Below are 22,824 nucleotides of genomic sequence, written 5' to 3' on the forward strand. Positions count from 1 at the left end.
TTGTTGTTGCCTAGAATGCATCAGATGATGACCTATAGATCTTTTCACTAAGGTCCTTAAGGCGAGAGCTTTTGATGGACATGTTGAAGGGTTGGGAATCAGATGTATGGCAGCAGATATGGCAGCTTAGTCTTTTAGTATAAGTGGGAGATTGTTAGAGTGTATACTAAAAGCCTAGCTTTTGGTATAAACATTTATCTAGAAATAAGAATCACATTGGTCAAATGTCTACATTTATGATAAATGAAGTTGTTCAATTAATTTATATTGTAGATAACATGGTGTGTGGTGTCACACACAGAGGATTATGTTATCAGTACCTTATAAATTATAAACAGTAGCTCACGACCATAATGGAAAGAAACAAACCATTGGAAGGTCGTAGTGTAATTAGGTATTAGTTTATCTTAACTATATAATTACACTAGTACACTTAGAGTGTATTGAGTAGGACCATCAGAGGTCGTTTCTTTTATACTGACTTTATAAAGAAACAAAGACCTCAGTTATTATGGAAGTGTGTGCTCTTAATCCTAATATAATAACAAGCACATATATTTGATATTTATTTCTTTAATTTATCAATGGGTGAGATTTAGTTCGATAAATCAATAAACCCAATAAGTTGGGAAATGGTATCACTTATAGTGTGTGTTGTTGATTATAGAAGGAAATTGTGTCCTAGAGATACTAGGTTGATAATGTCCTCAAGAGGAGCTCATAAGGATTGTCATGTTAAACCCTGCAGGTGGACTTAGTCCGACATGATAATAAGGTTGAGTGGTACTACTCTTGGACTTAGATATTAATTAAATGAGTTGTCAGTAACTCACTTAATTAGTGGACATTCGATATCTTAAACACAGGGAGACTAACACGCTCATAATAAGAAGGAGCCCAAAATGTAATTTGGGATTGGTGCGGTAGTTCAATAATAGTTCTTTAGTGGAATGAATTATTATTGATGAAATTAAGTTGTGTGTTCGGGGCGAACACGGGATGCTTAATTTCATCGGGAGACCAAAACCAATTCCTCCTCTCGGTCCCTATCGTAGCCTCTAGTATATAGAGATTTATACCCACCGCATACCCACCTTCTTACCCATTCAATGGGGCCGGCCAAGCTAGCTTGGAACCCAAGCTAGGGCCGGCCAAGATCAAGTGGATGAGTGATGTAGGTGGCCGGCCAAAGCTTGGGTCCCAAGCTTAGGTGGCCGGCCACTAGAATATTAAAAGGATTTTTATTAAAATTATTTCTTATGTGGATATCATGATTTTAAAAGAGAGTTTAAAAATTAAAAATTTCCTTTTATAACTTTCTACAAAAGATTAAGAGAAGAGATTAATCTCTTTCCTTATTTGTAGATTAAAAGGATGGTTTTAATTTTTGGTAAAAACTTTCCTTATTTGTAAATCATCTACATGTTTAAAAGAGAGTTTAAAATTTGAAATCTTTCCTTATTTGTTGATTAAAGGAGGATTTTAAATTTTAAGAAAACTTTCCTTTTAAACCATGTTCATGATTTAAAAGAGAGTTTAAAATTAAATATTCTCTTTTATAAGTTTCTACAAAAGATTAAGAAAAGATTTGATATCTTTCCTTATTTGTAGATTAAAAGAGATTTTAATTTTTAGATATAACTTTCTTTTTATCCACATGTTTAAAAGAAAGATTTTAATTTATTAAATTTCCTTTTTATAAACCAATCATGAAGGATTAAATTATTGGAGAAATTTTTTATAAATTTCTAGAGACAAATTAGGAAGTTTTAATTAATTAAAACTCTCCTTGTTTATAGCTTGATGTGGCCGGCCATGTATATTGAGAAAAGGAAAATTGTTTTTAATTAAATAAATTTTTCTTTTTCATGGCAAAAGAATTAAGGAAGTTTTTAATTAAATTTCCTTATTTGCCAAGACCAAGGATTATAAAAGAGGGGGTAGAGAAGGCTTCATGGTTAACAACCTCTATTATTTCTCTCCCTCTTTTCCTTGGTGTTGTGGCCGGCCACTCTCCCTCTCTTCCTCTTGGTGGTGGCGAACCTTCTCTATTTGCTTGGAGCTCTTGTGGTGGCGGATACTACTTGGAGAAGAAGAAGAAGAAGGAGAGAAAGCTTGTATCCCTTGGAGCTTGGTTGGTGGAAAAGATCTTTATCTTTTGGAAGCTTTGTGCTTGGCGAAAACTTGAAGAAAGGAGAAGGTGCTTTGGTGGATTCTCATCTCGAAAGATCGTTGCCCACACAACGTCCGAGGTTAGAAGAGGAATACGGTAGAAGATCAAGAGGTCTTTCTAAAAGGTATAACTAGTATTTTTTCTTTCCGCATCATACTAGTTATTTTTGGAAATAATACCAAATACAAGAGGCTTGCGATTCTAGTATTTCGAATATGTTTTTCGAAATTGTGTTCTTTTGTTTTATTTTTCCTTGTGATTTGATTGTTCTTTTCGGTTAACCTAAAGTTATTTTAGGAAATTAAATATTAGATTTCTATAAAAGGTTTTGTCTAGTCGGTGGTTGTTGCTCCCATATCCAAGAAGGCCATGTGCCTCGCCACGTCAGTACTGGGAACCAATTATGGAAATTAATATTTAATGGAATTAATAACTTAAGGTGATTTGGGTCGAACGTGTTAAGTTCCGCAGGAGATCCAAGTCAAAACCTAAAAGAACAAATAGATTAAGTTTTGGATCAAACGTGTTAAGTTCCGCAGGCGATCCAAAATTTAATTTAAAAGAACACATGGTAGCTAGGAAAAGGTTCAGACCTTTGTACAAAATTTTTGTACAGTGGAACCTCTAGGCTTTCCGAGTAGCAACCAACACATGCCGTACTAGTGCTAGAATGCAGGTTATTGTAGAATTCCCTGCACATATCCAAATTCACTGTATACGTGCAATTAACCAGCCTATCTAACTCAAAGTACATAATTGTCTCCATGATATCAGGAACTATCTCAGTAAAATATGTTTGGTTTAGATACCGACAATTCATCATAAAAAAGTCAGTATTTCGGCCTCAGAACGAAACTGATATGTTGAAGGAACCTGGGCGGACTGCCGGGAGGTTCCCTCGCCAGCCCTGCGCTTTTGCCTAACCCTAGTCATGTGAATGCAATGCAAATGTGTGCCATATGAACCCAATCAGAGAAGGAAAACAGGATAGACACATAAAGAGGAGGGACTAGTCTTAAATCACAACTAAACTTGAGAGATATTTGTGAGAAAATGTTACCTTCGTTCCATTTCCATCGAATTTGAAGGATGAGCGAAGAAGAGATGAGTTAACTACAAAAAAAAAAAAAAATCATAGCCGTAGTGTCTCGGATGCTTATGGCACCGAGAAGCAAAACAGGAAGCCAAACTCAGCAAAGAAGGAAATAGGGGTAGATCGAGGAAGTATAGGGGTTTTAGGTGACTGGAGGCGATGAGGTGACACTCTGGGTCGCGGGCGATGGCAGGTGGCTAGTGGAACTAGGGTTTCCGTCGAGCCGCCTATCGCGCAGAAGGTTATAAAACCACGATTCTCAGTCGACTAATGTAGTATCAGTCGATTGGTACCCGAAACAAAAATGCACAGAGCCCTCTATTCATAAAAATCACTATTACTAGTCAATTGATATCTGCACCAATCGAATGGTACCCTATTTCAGCCTAATTCTGCAAAATGGAAATGATTTCAAAAACCTACCAAGAATTCTATGGACCTCCAAAAACTGCCAAACTTTGTGGAGAGGTCTGTTTTAGCAGTGTCTGCTTGAAAAATATATATGTAAAAATATATATATCATGAATCCCAATCTTTACACAATGTTTCAAAGCTAGCAAAGTGATGTAGGATATTCTTGAGCAAAAGTCCTAATTCAGACTTCCTTATAATGTCTCCATTTATACTGGAGGAAAATGCATTTCTTGCATTTGTTTGTATGGTATTTATGCATCTCATCCTAATTCGCATGAATGAAACTTGTGCCATTGAGGTAAATTTCCAATCATATTCAAGGAGTTATGTACATATTAATTTTGCGCAAGCCTTCCCAATGATTGGTCCAATTAAGGATTAATGTTGCTAGATGTCATATTGGCTCAAGGTAATGTATCATAACGAACATGATGAGCCAAATGCATCATCCTAACATCTCACATAATGTCTAAGTGAAGAAATACACAAGCAAGGCTTCCTAGGTCATTTGTGAGATGCATTGAGGTATATATTCTTGATGTTATATGGGATCATGCAATGCTATACCCATTATTCTACAAAGCACATACGAAGTTCTCTCCTAAGAGAGGTGAACTTCGGCAAGATTTGACTTAGAGTCAACATAATTTAGTACAATGTCTCCTCTTACCACATAATCTCTAATAAAGTGATGTTTCACTTCAATGTGCTTTGTCCTAGAATGGTGCACTAGATTTTTGGTTAAGTTGATGGTGCTTACATTATCACACAACACTTTAACTTTGGAGTAGTACTGAAGCTCATATTCTTCAAAGATATGCATCATCCAAAGTAATTGGGCTACACAACTACTCATAGCTACATATTCGACCTCGGTGGAAGATAAGGCAACACAAGGTTGTTTTCTACTACTCCAACTTACTAGGGAGGATCCAAGAAAATTGACATCCACCACTAGTACTTTTCCTATCTAATTTGCAACCCGCATAATCAGAATCAGTGTATCCAATCAAGTCAAAATTTCAAGCCCTAGGGTACCAAAGTCCTACATTAAGAGTGTTCTTGATGTATCTCAAGATTCTCTGTACCGCTACTAAGTGAGATTCTTTGGCACAAGATTGGTATCTGTTGGGATCTTAGATGGCTAGAGGGGGGTGAATAGCCTCTTAAAAAACTTAGACAGAGAGTTCTACACAAAAACTAGTTAGCACAGCGGAAGTGGAAAACTAAAACGAAGGAAGAAAAACACACACACAGCAGACACAAAGATATACGAGGTTCGGGGATAACTTGCCCCTACTCCTCGGCGTGTCCGTAAGGTGGACGACTCCTTGATCTTCGGCAGATCGCACCCCGGATAACTTCCGGCTAAAGATGTCTCCTTCTCGGTGGAGCAACCTCTCAACAGAGTCTCAAGGAAGATTTAACTTAAAGCACGAGACTTACAGAAACTCGGTGGCAAAGGAGAATAGAAATGCTTACAACCACGCGAGTATCAGTAGCAGAAAACAGAGATCGCAGTTCACCCGAGAGCTCAAGAACTTCGCACAACAGCACAGACTTTTTTTCAAGCTTTCTTCGTTGTTTCGTTCTTGTTCCCCTCTCGCTGTTTTTACTGCTTCTCAAATATGATCTTCTGCTGTCACAGATCTGGTCAAAACTGCGCAAATCAGCGCTGCAGCCAATCCCTCTTCCTCCTTACCTGGTTCTCTGAACTCACACCAATGATATCACAGTCATCACTGGCGTCTTCTGAGCTCGAACCAATCCCCAGGAGTCAAGCAGATCGCAACCCAATCGCAATCAGAAACCCAGTGAACGTTGATGCCTCAAATGCATCTGTTGCAGCAAATCACAGTGTAAAGAGCACTTGTCTTCTTCTCTTAATGAAGCTCAATTTGAATTCAACCATGAGAATGTGACCTTCAACCTGCAAGCTCAAAAGACTCACAGCAGATGGTTAAAAACAGATGGTGAAGACAAATACGACAATCAGAAAAAGTACATGCAAAATAAACAATACCGTGGATCGGTCTGCAGACCGATCCACGCTTTCTGGATCATCGCTGATCGGTCTGCGGACCGATCAGGAACTAATCTGATCGGTCCCCAGACCGATCAGATGGCGCTGTTTCCAAATACGCGCAGCTTCTGATCGGTCTGCGGACCGATCAGGCATTAATCTGATCGGTCCCGAGACCGATCAGATAGCGTTCTTCCCAAACGCTTACAGCCTCCTGATCGGTCTCCAGACCGATCAGTAAAAACACAGTGGGCTACTGATCGATTTCTGATCGGTCTGCAGACCGATCAGTAAACGTTCAGTAGCCACTGATCAATTCCTGATCGATCACTGGATCGGTCTGCCGACCGATCCAGCTTCTCGACTCAGTCCGGGTCGAGCCCTCTCTGACCTAGTCCGGAAAAATGAGCTCCCTAGCCCTTTCCGACTTTATATGGTCCTAGAGAACGAGCTACCGAACCCTCTCTGACTCCGCATGCCAAGTTTCCTTCTTGGACTTTTCAACACCAGATGTCCGATCACCCTTGATCCATCTGGATTTTCCCTTGCCCGGCTTCACTCACCAGGACTTGCACCTAGCTTCACTCACTAGGGTTTTCACCTGGCTTTACTCACTAGGACTTGCACCTAGCTTCACTCACCAGGACTTTCCAACTGCTTCAATCAGGTTAACCTAGTCAACCTGGATTAGTAATTAATCTGAGTTAATTATCTGATACAAACTTAAATCAGTGTCAACAGTAAAACAACATCCAGGTCAGACTGTATCAACAATCTCCCCCTTTTTGTTGTTTGACAACACGATTTAAGTTTAGATCAGAAATGCTCATATACCCATAATTTTAGGGAAATCAGGATCCTCCCCCTAAGACGGATACACCACCAAGTCAAGGACGGGAATCAAGATCCTTCCCGTTATCCTCTCCCCTAAAATCAAGCTTTCATACATTTCTAAACTTAGGTATCCTCTCCCCCTTTGTCAAACACCGAAAAGGTACAAATGAGGTGACAAAAATTCAAAAGGCTCCCCCTTAACCCATACTGCCTTCTCTTAACTGACCTAGAATTCCCTCTAAGGTCACAATATGACAATAAGAAAGACATAAGATACAATCAAATCATGGCATAGGAACAGCATATTAAAAACCGATAGAAAATGAAGCATAATAAAGAGCAAGCAAATATAAAACTGAGTAGCATAAATACATGAGTAGCATCAGAAGTGCAAACATCCAGGTCCGACATAAAAACTAACATATAACATCCAAAATACAGACAGTCAACAAACAAACTGTATCAATCAATATCCTCACACTGAGGAACATCACCACCATCGGCAGGAGGGGTAAAATCCTGAGGCGGCACGCTGGAGGATGGATAGCCTGGGTAAGACTGCGGAGGCGGGTAGCGTGCCATCCATCCGAGTAGCAACTGCTGTGTCACCACCTGATGACTGCGCATATCATCGAAGCGCTGGTCAATCTGCCCGCGCAGGTCATCGTAGCGCTGGTATATCCGAATGCGAAGTCCATCGAACTCAGCAGCCACCATCTCCTCGTGTCGATCAAAACGACTCTCCAGCTCGGCGATCTGCCAGCGCAGATCAGGATCGGCCTCTCCATCGTCGCCATATGCAGCAGCAACAACAACTTGTCGTCGAGGTAACTCACCTAGTGCCCTCCCATCCTTCCACCTAACTGCCCCAGCCTGTCCTAAGATTCCAGACTTGGAAAACGCACGTTTTCCAAGTCGACAATCCTGCCTAACCATCTTTACTATCCTCCCCTTAGAGACATCAATACCCAGGGTCTCAAGCCAGTCAGTAATTATATGCCCAAAAGGCATATAGATGGTGTAACCGCTTGGCTCGCTATGGGATATGATAGAAGTATAGACACTCGACATGACATCAAAGTCAAGACGCCTACGCAACCCGTAAAGCATCAGACAATGATACGGTCGAATCTCTGCCAATGGTTTAGAGGTGATAGGTAGAAGACAGTTTGTGACAATTTTGAAAAGAATGTAATCAGGAGCAGAAAGGCCAAGGGCTGCAAATGTAGGAAAGTCGACATCTAACTCATCTAATCCATCCGGTCTCGGATGTCCAAAGAAGTACTCATAAATCGAGTCAGATGAGACATCAAGAGGATGAGGCACGGGTTCAGGCAAAGAAGGATAGAATGAGAACACCGTCCCCGAACACAAACGACAGCCTAAATAATCAAAGAAGGCAATTAAGCTGAAATCAACGTTTTGCTTAGCCACTCTTGATCTATAACTACCATCAATAGTCTGATGAAGGTTGTTATAGAATTCAGAAACTATGTCAAAGTTGATATCTCTCTCTAAATATACCAAGGAATCAAGTTTATAGTACGCTATGGTCTCCGTAATTGCTGGACAAAACTCATTCATGTATTTTTGATCGACTGATCTACATGGGAGCAATTTGAAGGTCCTTTCCTTAAAGGATTGTTCAAACTGTTGGTTGGGAAATCTTCCCGAACTGGATGGTTGAGGTCGGGAACTAGCAGCAGGAGCTTTGGATTTATCTTTGGACTTGGAAGTACCCTCACCTACTGGTTTCTTTCTAATGGGACACAATGGGAAAAAGAAGAGCACAGGAGCCACCCGAAACACAAAGCCACAGATATGTGAGAAATGAAGTCGAAATGCCAAAGTTCTAGAGAAATAGGAGTTACCTTGGTGCCATTGAACTCTCGGCTAGAGCTTCGGAGGGCTAGAACTGGACTAGTGTTCCGGCGTGCAAAGAGAAGAGAAAGGGTGAGCTGGTGGGAAGAGTCGGCTAGGGTTTCCCGTGAATGAGGAAAATAAGGGATCGAGAGGTTTTAAGGGTTTAGATGGGTGTACAGTGAAGAAATGATCGGACGGTTGTCCGATCAGAAGGTATCAGAAGCCTCCTGATCGGTCCCTGGACCGATCCAGGATCATCCTGATCGGTCCACGGACCGATCAGGAGACGATCAGTACTCACTGATCGGTCCCCTTGACCGATCAGCAAGATTCCTGATCGGTCGGTAGACCGATCAGAGATTGATCAGTGGCTTTTCTGTCGAATTGATCTGATCGGTCTCCAGACCGATCAGGGAACTCTTTGATCGGTCTGTAGACCGATCAGAAAGAGATCAGTAGCGGGCTCGAGCGTGCCAGGCTGACTTGATCGGTCCGTAGACCGATCAGTGTCTGATTTCTCCCGTAATTTCAGTAACTGAAAGTAGTAATTTCAGTAACTTGTGTTCGATAATTCGTGGGAGTTTCTCTAGGAAAACTCCCAAGTTCAGCACCTAGAACATGGAGGATCTACAAGCATAGCTCTTACCTAAAAGTTATGGTCTGAACAGCTTTATAGCCCTAAAGTTTCAGATTCTCATCAAACAAAACCTCACACTAACTCCAAACATATGGAGTTCTGTCTTCTTGATCCTTAAGAGTTCAAAACATATTTTTGCTAAACTCGTCTCTATGATGAGGTTCAAGTTTGTCAAAATATAGACAACTTGTCCTAATTTACAATCAAGGCATGACAGCTGAAATTCTTGATTCTTGTTATGTTTAGTTTCAAGTTTGTCAAAATATATCCAAGTTATTATTATTTCCTTTAATAACCTATCGTTTTATCAATCAAAAGTCATGACATGAACCAAACAACAATACCAATCAACACATCAACCATCAACCATGATTAGAAAATTTCTAGGCAAAAGTCCAACCAAGATTCCTTGGTTGGAATATATGAGTAAGATCTAGGAACCAATTACACATGAATTATATAATGGTGTTCCTCATACTCAATTAATGTCTCTTCAACCTAATTATTCAAGAGATGCATGATACATTTTGAATAATTTGGTTGTTCCTAGCATCTCACCCCATTTCTAGCAAACAAAAATATTTTGTTAAACCTTATAGTTTGTGTGAGATGTTCCCAAGTTGCCCAAAATCATTCCCAATTTCTTTTGTCATTTTAATTTGTCCTTATTGATCATGATGAAGTCCTAAGGACCTAAGGAGCCAAACACATCCCCAACTCCCTCCTTAAATGACTAAATTCATTTTCCGGAAGGGGTTTGGTGAAAATGTCGGCTAGGTTTGACTTTGACTCCACATATGTGAGCACAATGTCACCCCTAGCTACGTGATCTCTAATGAAGTGATGACGCACTTCAATGTGCTTGGTCCTTGAATGATGGACTGGATTTTTAGTTAGGTTGATCGTGCTAATGTTGTCACATAGCACTTGTACACCCTTATAAGAAAGTCCATAATCCTCTAGGGTGTGTATCATCCACAACAATTGTGATACACTCTCTCCCATGGCAATATATTCAGCCTCGGTCGTGGAGAGGGCAACACAATGTTGCTTCCGACTTGACCAACTAACTAATGATGAACCTAAAAATTGACAACCCCCACTAGTGCTTTTCCGATCCAATTTGCACCCAGCATAATCGGAATCAGTATAGCCTACCAAGTCAAAAGACTCTGTACGAGGGTACCATAGACCTACTCGAATTGTGCCCTTAAGGTATCTCAATATTCTCTTAACTGCAATTAAATGAGATTCCTTGGCACAGACTTGATATCTAGCGCACATGCCCATAGCAAAAAGTATGTCGACTAGCTGTGAGATATAGAAGACTACCAATCATGCTTCTATATTGCGTTAGATCAATTGGTTTCCCACTCTCATCATTGTCAAGGCGAGTGTTTGTCGCCATTGGAGTGGACACTTCCTTAGAGTCACTCATATTGAATTTTCTAAGCATCTCTTGAGTGTATTTCGTCTGATGGACATAAATGCCATCTCGAGTTTGTTTGATTTCAAGTCCAAGGAAGAATGTCAATTCTCCTACTAGACTCATCTCAAACTCACTTTCCATGTGAGAAATAAATTCATTCAAATAGCCCTTGTTATTTGAGCCACAAATTATGTCATCGACATATACTTGGGCTACAAAAATATTTTCACCATCTCTACGTAGAAATAGTGTTGGGTCTATTTGGCCTCTCACAAAACCCTTTTCTAGTAAATATGTTGACAACCTTTCGTACCAAGCTCGTGGTGCTTGTTTAAGCCCATAAAGTGCTTTCTTGAGCTTGTACACGTGGTTTGGAGCTTCGGTATTCACAAACCCCGGTGGTTGTTCAACATAGACTTCTTCTTTAATAAAACCATTTAAGAAGGCAGATTTAACATCCATTTGATAGAGTTTGAAACCTCTATGTGCAGCAAAAGCTAGCATCAAACGAATGGACTCTAATCGTGCCACGGGAGCATAAGTCTCATCATAATCGAGACCTTCGACTTGACTATAGCCCTTGGCTACAAGTCTTGCCTTGTTTCTTACAACTTCTCCCTTTTGATTTAACTTATTTTTGAAGACCCATTTAGTTCCAATAATGGTGGTCTTTTTCGGTCTAGGAACCAAGTCCCACACTTGGCTCCTTTCAAATTGACCTAATTCGTCTTGCATAGCTATGATCCAATCAGGATCGCGCAATGCCTCATCAACTAATTTTGGTTCAATCTCTGAAATCAATGCGACTTCATTAGACTCATTTCTGAAGAATGATCTAGTCCTAACCCCTTGTTGGATGTCTCCCACAATTTGGTCTTGGGGATGACTAGTGGCTATCCTAGATTGTCTTGGTGTTGGTGGTGCCTCATGAATGGTCTCACTCGGCACAGGCGAGGACTCAATATCAGGCAAAGGATCAAATTGAGTTCTTTGTTGCCTTTGCTCATCAACATCAGAGTCAACTTCGACTCGTTCTTCATTTTGATCATTTAAACTTAGATTTCTAAGTTCAAATTGAATTTCTCCTACATCCCTTGGTTGATCATTTAAGTTAGGGATTTCTTCAAAGGCTACATCAGAGGACTCTTCAATCAATTTGGTCCTATTGTTGTAGACTCGATAGGCTTTGCTGGTAAGAGAATACCCGACCAGTATCCCTTGATCAACCTTAGCCGTGAACTTCCCAAGATGGTCCTTGGTGTTCAAAATAAACACCTTACAACCAAACACCTTAAGATGTTTAATTGTAGGTGGTTTCCCAAACCAAAGTTCATGGGGAGTCTTTCCTAAAAACCTATGTATTAAAACTCGATTTTGCACATAACAAGCTGTATTCACAGCTTCAGCCCATAAGTAGCTCGGTAGTGAGTACTCATTGAGCATGCTTTGTGCAGCCTCTTGTAAGACTCGGTTCTTTCTCTCCACAACCCCATTTTGCTGTGGGGTCCTTGGAGTAGAGAACTCATGCCTATATCCCTTTTCTTGACAAAACTCTAAAAACCTATGATTTTGAAATTCCCCACCATGATCACTTCTAATGGTTTTAATTGTTGTCAATTTTTCATTTTCAGTTCTTCTACAAAAGGAAATAAAAATATCTATAGTTTGGTCCTTATGTTTCAAAAAGAAAGTCCATGTGTATCTAGTAAAATCATCAACGATTACCAAGCAATATATACTTCCATTCAATGATATTACACTACTGCAATCAAATAGGTCCATGTGCAATAAATCTAAAGCAGTAGATGTACTTACAATGCTTTTACCTTTATGAACACCTTTTGTTTGCTTACCCTTTTGACATGCATCACATAGTTTGGTCTTGTGGTACTTGATGCTGGGTAAGTCTCGCACTAATCCTTGGTTGGCCAACTTCCGGATGTTCTTCATGTTTACATGTGCCAACCTTCTATGCCATAGCCAAGACTCTTCTTCTTTTGACATGAAACACTTAATCAAAGCATTAGTAGCACTTTTAAACGATACTTGATAAATATTATCAACCCTTGTGCCTACTAGTACCGTGTCAAGTGTGTCAATGTGTTTAACCAAACATTGACTTGAATGAAATTCAATTGTGTAACCGTATCACACAATTGACTGACACTTAGGAGATTAAAGTCATCCCTTGACTAGAAGGACATTCTTGATATGGAGACATTCGGATATATGAATGTCTCCAACTCCTACAACCTTAAGACTACCATTGTTACCAAATGACACATTACCTCTATTTTTGTTTTGAATGGTAGAAAATAGTGACTTGTCCCGGTCATGTGCTTGGAGCATCCACTATCAACAAACCAAGTTGATAGACGCTCCCCTTTACCAATTCCTACAAGACACGAAAGATAGATGTTTTAGGTACCCAAATCTTGGGACCTAATGCATCTACAATGAAAGACTTAGGCACCCATGCCTTTGTTACCTTCTTCCTAGTCTCATGAACCCTAGAAACATGCGATCTATGAAATTGGGTTCTTGACACTAAAGAAATAAAACTAGACTCCTTAGGTTGGTATCCTAATCCAGCCTTGTTGTAGACCGCCCTTTGGGCATTTAGAATCATGTCTAATGTCTTGGAGCTAGTTGAGAATTTCTCAAGCATTTTCTTGAGTTTCTCAACCTCACCCTTCAAGGCTTTGTTTTCATCTTCAAGGAGCTCTAGATGTAGGTCATCAACCTCATCTTCCCTAAGAGCTCTCAAGTTCTCTACTTCTTCTTTTAATGATTTATTTTCTGTTTTTGATTTTTTAAGCAAGGTAGACAAATGTGTAATAGTCTTATAGCATTTTTCTAAGTGAGAAGAGGTTACCTCTTCATCATCCGAAGATGATGAAGCCGCGGCTGATGTGCTTGAGTCATCACTCTCGGATTCGGACTCCTCCCTTGCCATGAGTGCCAATTGCCGAGTACTCTTCTCCTTCTTCTCTTCCTCCTCCGATGAGTTTGAGGAGGATTCATCCCAAGTGTCCTTGAGAGCTTTCTTCTTCTTGGCTCTTTCCTCCTTCTTTTTGGCCCGTTCCTCCTTCTTGAGTTTTGGACACTCACTCCGGTAGTGGCCTTTCTTGCTACACTCATAACATGTAACATTAGTCTTATCGATATTTTGATCATTAGATTTACCTTTTCCTTTATATCTCCTGCTTCTTCTCATGATCCTCCTCACAAAATTTGTCATCTCGCTTGATGATGATCCACCTTCATCATCGGACTCGGAGGAGGATGAAGATGAAGGAATCTCTTTCTCCTTCTTCTTTTCTCTCCTTCTTCTCCCATCCTTGCTCTTTTTTCCTGCAACCAAAGCTATACCTTTCTCCTTTTGACCTTTGTTAGCAAGTTCATGAAGTTCCATTTCACAAAAGAATTCGTCTAATTTAACAATGGAAAGATCCTTGGAAACCTTGTAGGCATCTACCATAGATGACCACAAGGCATTCCTTGGAAAGGATTTAAGAGCGTACCTTACTAGGTCGCGATTCTCCACGCTTTCATCCACGGAATGTAAACCATTGATGATTTCCTTGAACCTCCCATGTAGTTCACTTACCGTTTCATTTTCCTTCATGGTGAGATTTTGTAGTTGATTCAAGAATAGGTCCCTCTTGGCTATCCGAGAATCTCGAGTTCCTTCTTGGAGCTCGATAAGCTTGTTCCATAAATCTTTTGCACTCGAGAATGGACCTACCTTGACGAGTTGGTCCTTGGCAATCCCACATTGTAAGGTGACAACCGCCTTGGCATCGGCTTGCCCTTTACGAGTTTGTTCAGTAGACCACCTTGATGAATCGAGTTCCTTACCTTCTTCGTCCTTTGGTGGTGTGAAGCCTTCCTTGACCGAGAACCACATGGAGATATCAGTCTTGAGGTAATACTCCATGCGGCTCTTCCAATACTGGAAATCTGCTCCATCGAAGAACGGTGGTCTGTTGGTGCTGAATCCTTCCTTCATGGCCATCTTGTTGCTCCTTGGAATGTTAGTCCAGATGAAGAGCAGCTCGTTCTCTGGGACCAGATAAAGTCGGAGAGGGCTAGAGAGGTGATTTTTAAAAACTTAGGCAGAGAGTGTTCTACACAAACTAGTTAGCGGAAGTGGAAAACTAAAACGAAGGAAGAAAAACACACACACACAGCAGACACAAAGATATACGAGGTTCGGGGATAACTTGCCCCTACTCCTCGGCATGTCCGTAAGGTGGACGACTCCTTGATCTTCGGCAGATCGCACCCCAGATAACTTCCGGCTAAAGATGTCTCCTTCTCGGTGGAGCAACCTCTCAACAGAGTCTCAAGGAAGATTTAACTTAAAGCACGAGACTTACAGAAACTCGGTGGCAAAGGAGAATAGAAATGCTTACAACCACGCGAGTATCAGTAGCAGAAAACAGAGATCGCAGTTCACCCGAGAGCTCAAGAACTTCGCACAACAGCACAGACTTTTTTTTTTCAAGCTTTCTTCGTTGTATTGTTCTTGTTCCCCTCTCGTTGTTTTTACTGCTTCTTAAATCTGATCTCTGCTGTCACAGATCTGGTCAAAACTGCGCAAATCAGCGCTGCAGCCAATCCCTCTTCCTCCTTACCTGGTTCTCTGAACTCACACCAATGATATCACAGTCATCACTGGCGTCTTCTGAGCTCGAACCAATTCCCAGGAGTCAAGCAAATCGCAGCCCAATCGCAATCAGAAACCCAGTGAACGTTGATGCCTCAAATGCATCTGTTGCAGCAAATCACAGTGTAAAGAGCACTTGTCTTCTTCTCTTAATGAAGCTCAATTTGAATTCAACCATGAGAATGTGACCTTCAACCTGCAAGCTCAAAAGACTCACAGCAGATGGTTAAAAACAGATGGTGAAGACAAATACGGCAATCAGAAAAAGTACATGCAAAATAAACAATACCGTGGATCGGTCTGCAGACCGATCCACGCTTCTGAATCGTGATCGGTCTGCGGACCGATCAGCATATCTGATCGGTCCCGGATCGATCGATGCGCGCTTCCAAATACGCGCGACTTCGATCGATGCGGACCGATCGAGCGTAATCTGATCGGTCCGAGACCGATCAGATAGCGTTCTTCCCAACGCTTACGGCCTCTGATCGGTCTCGGGCCGTCGATACTTCTGATGGGCTCGATCGATTTCGATCGGTCCGATCGATCAAGAAACGTTCGGTAGCCATCGATCACCTCGATCGGTCGGCGACCGATCAGTGTCAGTTTCCGGATCGGCCGATCCGACTTCTCGACTTCGATCCGGTCGAGCCCTCTCTGACCTAGTCCGGAAAAATGAGCTCCCTAGCCCTTTCCGACTTTATATGGTCCTAGAGAACGAGCTACCGAACCCTCTCTGACTCCGCATGCCAAGTTTCCTTCTTGGACTTTTCAACACCAGATGTCCGATCACCCTTGATCCATCTGGATTTTCCCTTGCCCGGCTTCACTCACCAGGACTTGCACCTAGCTTCACTCACTAGGGTTTTCACCTGGCTTCACTCACCAGGACTTGCACCTAGCTTCACTCACCAGGACTTTCCAACTGCTTCAATCAGGTCAACCTAGTCAACCTGGATTAGTAATTAATCTGAGTTAATTATCTGATACAAACTTAAATCAGTGTCAACAGCAAAACAACATCCAGGTCAGACTGTATCAACAGTATCTTGCACACATACCTACCGCAAATAGTATATCCGGTCTACTAGCGGTTAGGTATAACAAACTACCAATCATACTCTTATATTGCTTTGGGTCTACTAATTTTCCTTCTTGATCACTATCTATCTTGGTATTAGTTCCCATAGGAGTAGATGCTCCTTTAGCATTTTCCAACCCAAATTTCTTGATAAGTTCTTTAGCAAATTTGGTTTAATAGACATGGGTTCCTTTGCTAGTTTATTTGACTTGTAATCTTAAAAAGAAACTCAATTCTTCAACTAGATTCATTTCAAATTCACTTTCCATATGTTTAATAAAATCATGAAGAAGTTCATTATTTGTTGAACCAAAAATGATGTCATCAACATAAACTTGTGTAACAAAAATATCTTCATCTTTAGATTTTAAAAATAAAGTTGGGTCAATTGTTCCTCTTCTAAAGTCCTTGGAAATTAAGAAAGATGAGAGTCTTTCATACCAAGCCTAGGGAGCTTGTTTTAACCCATATAAGGCTTTCTTAAGTTTATAAACATGATTTGGATAAGCTATGATGTCAAACCCAGGTGGTTGTTCTACATAGACTTCCTCCTTAATAAACTCATTAAGGAATTCCGATTTCACATCCATTTGATAAAGTTTGAAACTCATATGAGCGGCATATGCTAATAGGATCCGGATGGACTCTAATCAAGCAACCGGAGCATAGGTTTCATCATAGTCAAGTCCTTCAATTTGATTGAAACTCCTAACTACTAACCTAGCATTGTTTCTAGTAACTTTTCCTTGATCATCCAATTTATTTCTAAAAACCCATTTTGTTGTAATAATTGTACTATCATTGGGTCTTAGAACTAATTCTCATATGTTACTTCTTTCAAATTGTTTCAACTCTTCTTACATTGCTAGAATCCAATCCATATCAAATAAGGCTTCATCAATTATTTTTGGTTCAAATTGTGATATTAGAGCAATTTGATTAGTATGATCTCTAAAGTAGGATCTAGTGCTTACCCCTTGCGTAACATCTCCAACTACTTGATCAATAGTATGATCTTGATGATGCCTTAAGGTCCTAGAAATTATGGGATCATCACCTTCATGATGTTTATCGTTTCCATTGCTTCTTTCATCATCCGAAACATTTCTTCCTCCCCCTTGATCAATACCGTCTAAATGTAGGTCGTGTATTCCTTGAGTAATGTTTTGATTTTGTTCAATTATATCCTTATCAATAGATGATTTCCTAGGATAAGTGCTAGTAGACTCATCAAATTCAACATTGGATGATTCCTCAACCATTTGAGTCCTTTTGTTGTATACTCTATATCCTCTACTAGTAGATGAGTATCAAACTAGGATTCCCTCATTTGACTTGGCCTCAAATTTACCTAAGTCATCTTTGGTATTAAGAATATAGACCTTACAACCAAAGACTTTGAAATAATGAATTATAGGAATTGTTCCATTCCATAATTCAAAGGGTGTTTTTCCTAAAAATTTATGAATCAAGACATGATTTTGGATATAACAAGCGGTATTAACCACTTCGGCCCACAAGTAGCTAGGTAAGGAGTATGCATTAAGCATTGTCTTGGCCACCTCTTGTAAAGCCCTATTTTTCCTTTCCACTATCCCATTTTGTTGAGGTGTTCTTGGACAAGAGAATTCATGCTTATAGCCATTTTCTAGACAAAACTTAGAGAAGTTCAAATTCTCAAACTCTCCACCTTGATCACTTCGAATTCTATCAATTTTTAGGTTCTTTTTATTTTCTACCCTTTTGGTAAATCCTATGATTGTTTCTAAAGTTTCTCCCTTATGTTTCAAGAAATAAACCCAAGTATATCTTGAGTAATCATCAACTATCACCAAACAATATTTATTACTTATCAAGGAAGGTGTTCTATGACAATCAGAAATATCCAAGTGCAATAATTCTAATAATAATGAAGTACTAGTTAAAGTTTTACCTTTATGTGATAACCTTGATTGCTTACCCTCTTGGCATGCATCACACAATTTATCCTTGATGTACTTGATTTTTGGTAGTCCCTTTACTAGCTCCATCCTGTCTACCTTGGCTATGTTCTTCATATTGAGATGTCCAAGTCATCTATACCATAGCCATCCTTCCTCTTCTTTTGATATCAAACACTTATTAGAAGGGTTAGAAACATATGAAAGGTCAACATAATAGAGATTTGTTCTTCTATATCCTTTTAACACAATAGTTTCAAGACTCTTGTGCTTAACTAAGCACTTATCAGGGTGAAACTCTACATTGTATCTGGTATCACATAATTGACTAACACTAAGCAAATTAAACTCTATATTTTTAACCAATAGGACTTTATGAATGGTAATTATAGATGATACCTCAATTATACCTTTATCTATAATCTTGAGTTTTCCACTATTCCCAAATGATATCGTTTATTTCTTTATATAATTTATTGTAGAGAACTTGCTCACATCATTGGTCATATGTCTTGAGCAACCACTATCCACAATCCACATACTTACATCCTTCTTCTCTTCTACCTAAGCAACATAAAACACACAACTCTTTGGTACCCATGCACTTGATTCTAAAATGTCATTCAAATATTTCTTAGGCACCCAAGCTTGTTTTACCTTGCCTTTAAGATTCTTCTTGACTTTGTTTCTAAGTGCATCATTTCTAGTACCAATGATTAGAGACATGCATGCAACTTCCTTTTCCTTAGGTCTATATCCTATTCTGGCTTTGTTATAAATGGCTCTTTGGTCTCTAATGATTATATCTAGATATTTGGATCCATTTGTGAATTTCTCTAAACATGCTCTTAGTTCAATCACGTCATTCTTCAATTTTTCATTTTCTTCCTTGAGCATACTTAACTCACTAGATGTACGTGCATCATTTCTAATAGACTTAAGTTTTCTCTTCAAGGTCTTCACCTTAGATTGTGGTTTAACAAAAGCATTCTTGAGATGAACAATAATTTTATAAAGAAATTCTACTTTGAGAGATTCTTTTACCTCATTGTCACTTGATGATGATCCATCACTTGACTCCTCTTCATTTGATGAATCCTCTTCACTTGACACTTCCTCTTGGCTTGATCCTTCTTTGTCATCTTCAAAAGCCATAAATGTCATATGTCAGGTAACATGACATAGCTCATCTTCATCTGATAACTCAATGCTTGGTGTATCCCATGTAGCTTGGGCCACCATGGCTTCCTTCTTCCTTTTCTCCTTCTTCTTATTTTCCTTTTCTTCTTTCTTCTTCAATTCCGGGCAATTTGGCTTGATGTATCCTTTCTTATTACATCCATAACAAATGACATTAGTGTTATAACTTGAACTTTGACTGCTTTTACCTTTTGAGGGTTGAAACATCTTCTTCACATCCTTTCTTGTGAATCTTCTAGTTCTTCCCATCATTTTCTTAACATAATGAGCCACTTCACTTGCCGACATTTCATCATTCCTATCCGCTGGCTCTTGCTCAGATTTGAATGATCAGGATTCCACCTTCTTTTCTTTCTTCTTTTTCTTCGCCTTCTTTTCTACAATGAGAGTTATACCCTTCTCTTTCAAAGACACATTAGCTTGTTCATGAAGTTTAAATTTGCAAAATAATTCATCAAGCTTAACTAAAGAAAGATCTCTAGAAACCTTATACACATCAACCATTGATTCCCATAAGGTGGTTCTAGGAAAAGATTGAAGAACATACCTTACTAAGTCTCGATTGTCAATTTTCTCGCCTTTTACATGAAGCTCATTTACTCCTTGAATCTACCATGCATTTGACTCACGGTCTCATTGGTCTTCATGGTGAAGGTTTGAAGTTTCCCCAACAAGAGATCTCTCTTGACCCTCCTTGATTTACTTGATCCTTCATTTAACTCAATAAGTTTTTCTCAAAGCTCTTTGGCAAAGTTGAATAGTTCTACTTTGCTTAATTTCTCCTTTGAGAGTCCACATTGTAGGGTTGTTGTGGCCTTTGCATTTACTTGGGCCTTCTTTGCCATCCATTTTATCCAATACTTGGTTGGAAGAGGTGCTCCCGACCCATCTTTTGGGTTCTCAAATCCATCTATAACACTAAACTAATTTTCAATATCATTTATTAAGTAATACTCCATCCTACCTTTCCAATATGCCAAGTCGTTGTCATCAAAGAAAGGTGGTCGAGCGGTGCTATATACCTCTTGAAATGTCATCTTGATACTTCAGTTGATGATGAGTTCTTCCAATATGATCTGGGCTCTAATACCAATTGATAGGACCTTTGCGTCCGATTAGAGGAGGGTGAATAGCTTTTCTTCGATTTTCACCTACAATTTGTTAGCGGAAGCAAATAGAATAGAATAGAAATAGTGAAATACTAAGAAAATAATGATAACTCCTCAATTTACTTGGTTTTCACCTCCTTGAGGTGACTAATCGAAGGCACACACCCATACGATCAAGGTTCACTAAGACTTTCTCCTTCTTGAACTAAGAACGAAGGTGGATAAACCTTTACACGATTATCTCTTCCTCTTACATGATGAGAGCTAAGCTTGGGAGGAGGAGACTGAGATTATGTCAGCTTAGGAATCACTTGGAGAGCACTTTTGATTAGAATAGTAACATCTTTCTCCAAGCTCCAAGAATTGCTTTTATAGTTTTTTCCGACATCAGTCGACTGATGTACCAATTAGTCGACTGATGGGCTTCAACGGTACTTAAGATTTGGTGAGATTTTCTGTCGTCATTCTATAATGATCACTTACCAGTCGACTGGTACTGGTACCGGTCGACTGGTACTGGTACCGGTCGACTGGTACTGGGTTGCAATCCGTCTGACTGCTCTATGTTCGTTTTATTACCTGGTACCAGTCAACTGGTATAGATACCAGTCGACTGGTACCTTATAGCTTAAGATTTATAGCATTTTACAACCTAAGATTTACAACAATTTACATATTTATTTTTTACACTTAAATCATTCTCTTAGCTTAGACTTTATGCCTCCAAGCATCTTCCCTCAGCCTTGTGCCCTTAGGATGCTTCCATTTCCATGGCTCCTCATCCTTGCGCTTGCCTTCAAGTGCTACCTGTTGGATCGTGGAAGTTGCTAGAGGGGGGGGGGGGGGGGGGGGTGAATAGCGATAAAAAATTTTGAATCGAGTATGCAGCGAAAAAATAAACGACACAATGCTAACACTAATTTTACTTGGTTCGGAGCCATTGTCGACTCCTATTCCAAGGCCCGCACTCGTTGAGTGCTTTCATTGGGCAATTCACTAGAAGTTCACAAAAGATTACAGAATTAAGTATAAGAATTCTTTAAAGGAAATACCGACAACAACTGAAAATAAACTTGAGACGCAAGTTGTCGGAGAAGCTTCGCAGTGTAGCAAGAGTGTCTTGGAAGCAGCGCGCACGAGAGCAATAGTGGAAAAAAGTTGTAGTGCTCAGCTCTAGAGGTAGGCTCCTTTTATAGGAGTGCTCCGGGCGCCTGGATCCCTTCCGGGCACCCGGACCGTGATGTTGGCCCGGCCAATCAGAGCGCTCCATGTCTGCGATGAGATATAATTTGCCTTCCGGGTGTCTGGACCACCATTTTTCAGAAAACTCATTTTCTTGCAAGAAAATATTGGTCCAAAGCAAAATAAAAGTTATACTATTCTGTAAAATAAAGTATTAGTTCAATTACAGTCAAGAGTAGATAAAGTAATTAGATTCTATCTCATCGAGACCAGAATCTAGTCATGATCTCAACTTAGACTTTCGAAATGGATCTAAGTTGGATCAACGCCTAAGTTTCCTAACCAGGAACACGTCCTCACCAAGTCACTCCCTTCCAGTGACTTACTTTAACTTACCTGCCAGACATCCAATCAGCCCGTCGACCTATCTGGACTTCGTGCCAGCTATCAGGTCAGCCCGTTGAGCTAGCTGGACTTCGTGCCAAACATCCGGTCAGCCCATCGACCTGTCTGGACTTTGTGCCAGTTATCCGGTCGGCCCGTCGACCTAACTGGGTTTCTCCTACACACTTCATCAATGTATTAGATCACAACGAAACTAACTTAACCTTACTTTGTTATTCATCAAAACCTAAGTTAGACCATTAGTGCTAACCACACTAACAATTTCTTCCTTTTTGATGCAATGACAACTTGAGTTAAGTTAGTAAAAAAATGCAAAAAGTAAGCAATTAAGAGCAACGACATGATTTTTTAAGTTGGCCTCATTTTATGTTTCGTATTTTGTTGCTAACTAACTTAAACCACCTAACCCTCCATATTTGGTATTCATCAAAAAAAAAAAAAAACAATCATAGACAAGTAAAGAAAAAATTGGTTAGGTAAAAGAATACAAATTTGACAATAGAAAAATTTGATAAAATTTTCAGGTTGACCTGGGGGAGTTAACTTAGAAAATAAGTTAATGAAATTTTTTTGAAAAAGTCGTTTAAGACAAAAATATAAGCTTTAAACTTTCGATATCAGAAATAATTTTCAACATCTTCTAACTTTTTTAAAATGGCTAAGATTTGAAAAATAACACATATTTAAAAACTAAATTTTTGTAACTGTTAAAATGGGGTAGTTTTTAAGTTTACCAAAAAAAGTATTAATTTTGTAAAATATTAAGGTA

This window comes from Zingiber officinale, chromosome 7B (assembly GCF_018446385.1).
Source record: "Zingiber officinale cultivar Zhangliang chromosome 7B, Zo_v1.1, whole genome shotgun sequence".
Lineage (NCBI taxonomy): Eukaryota > Viridiplantae > Streptophyta > Magnoliopsida > Zingiberales > Zingiberaceae > Zingiber > Zingiber officinale.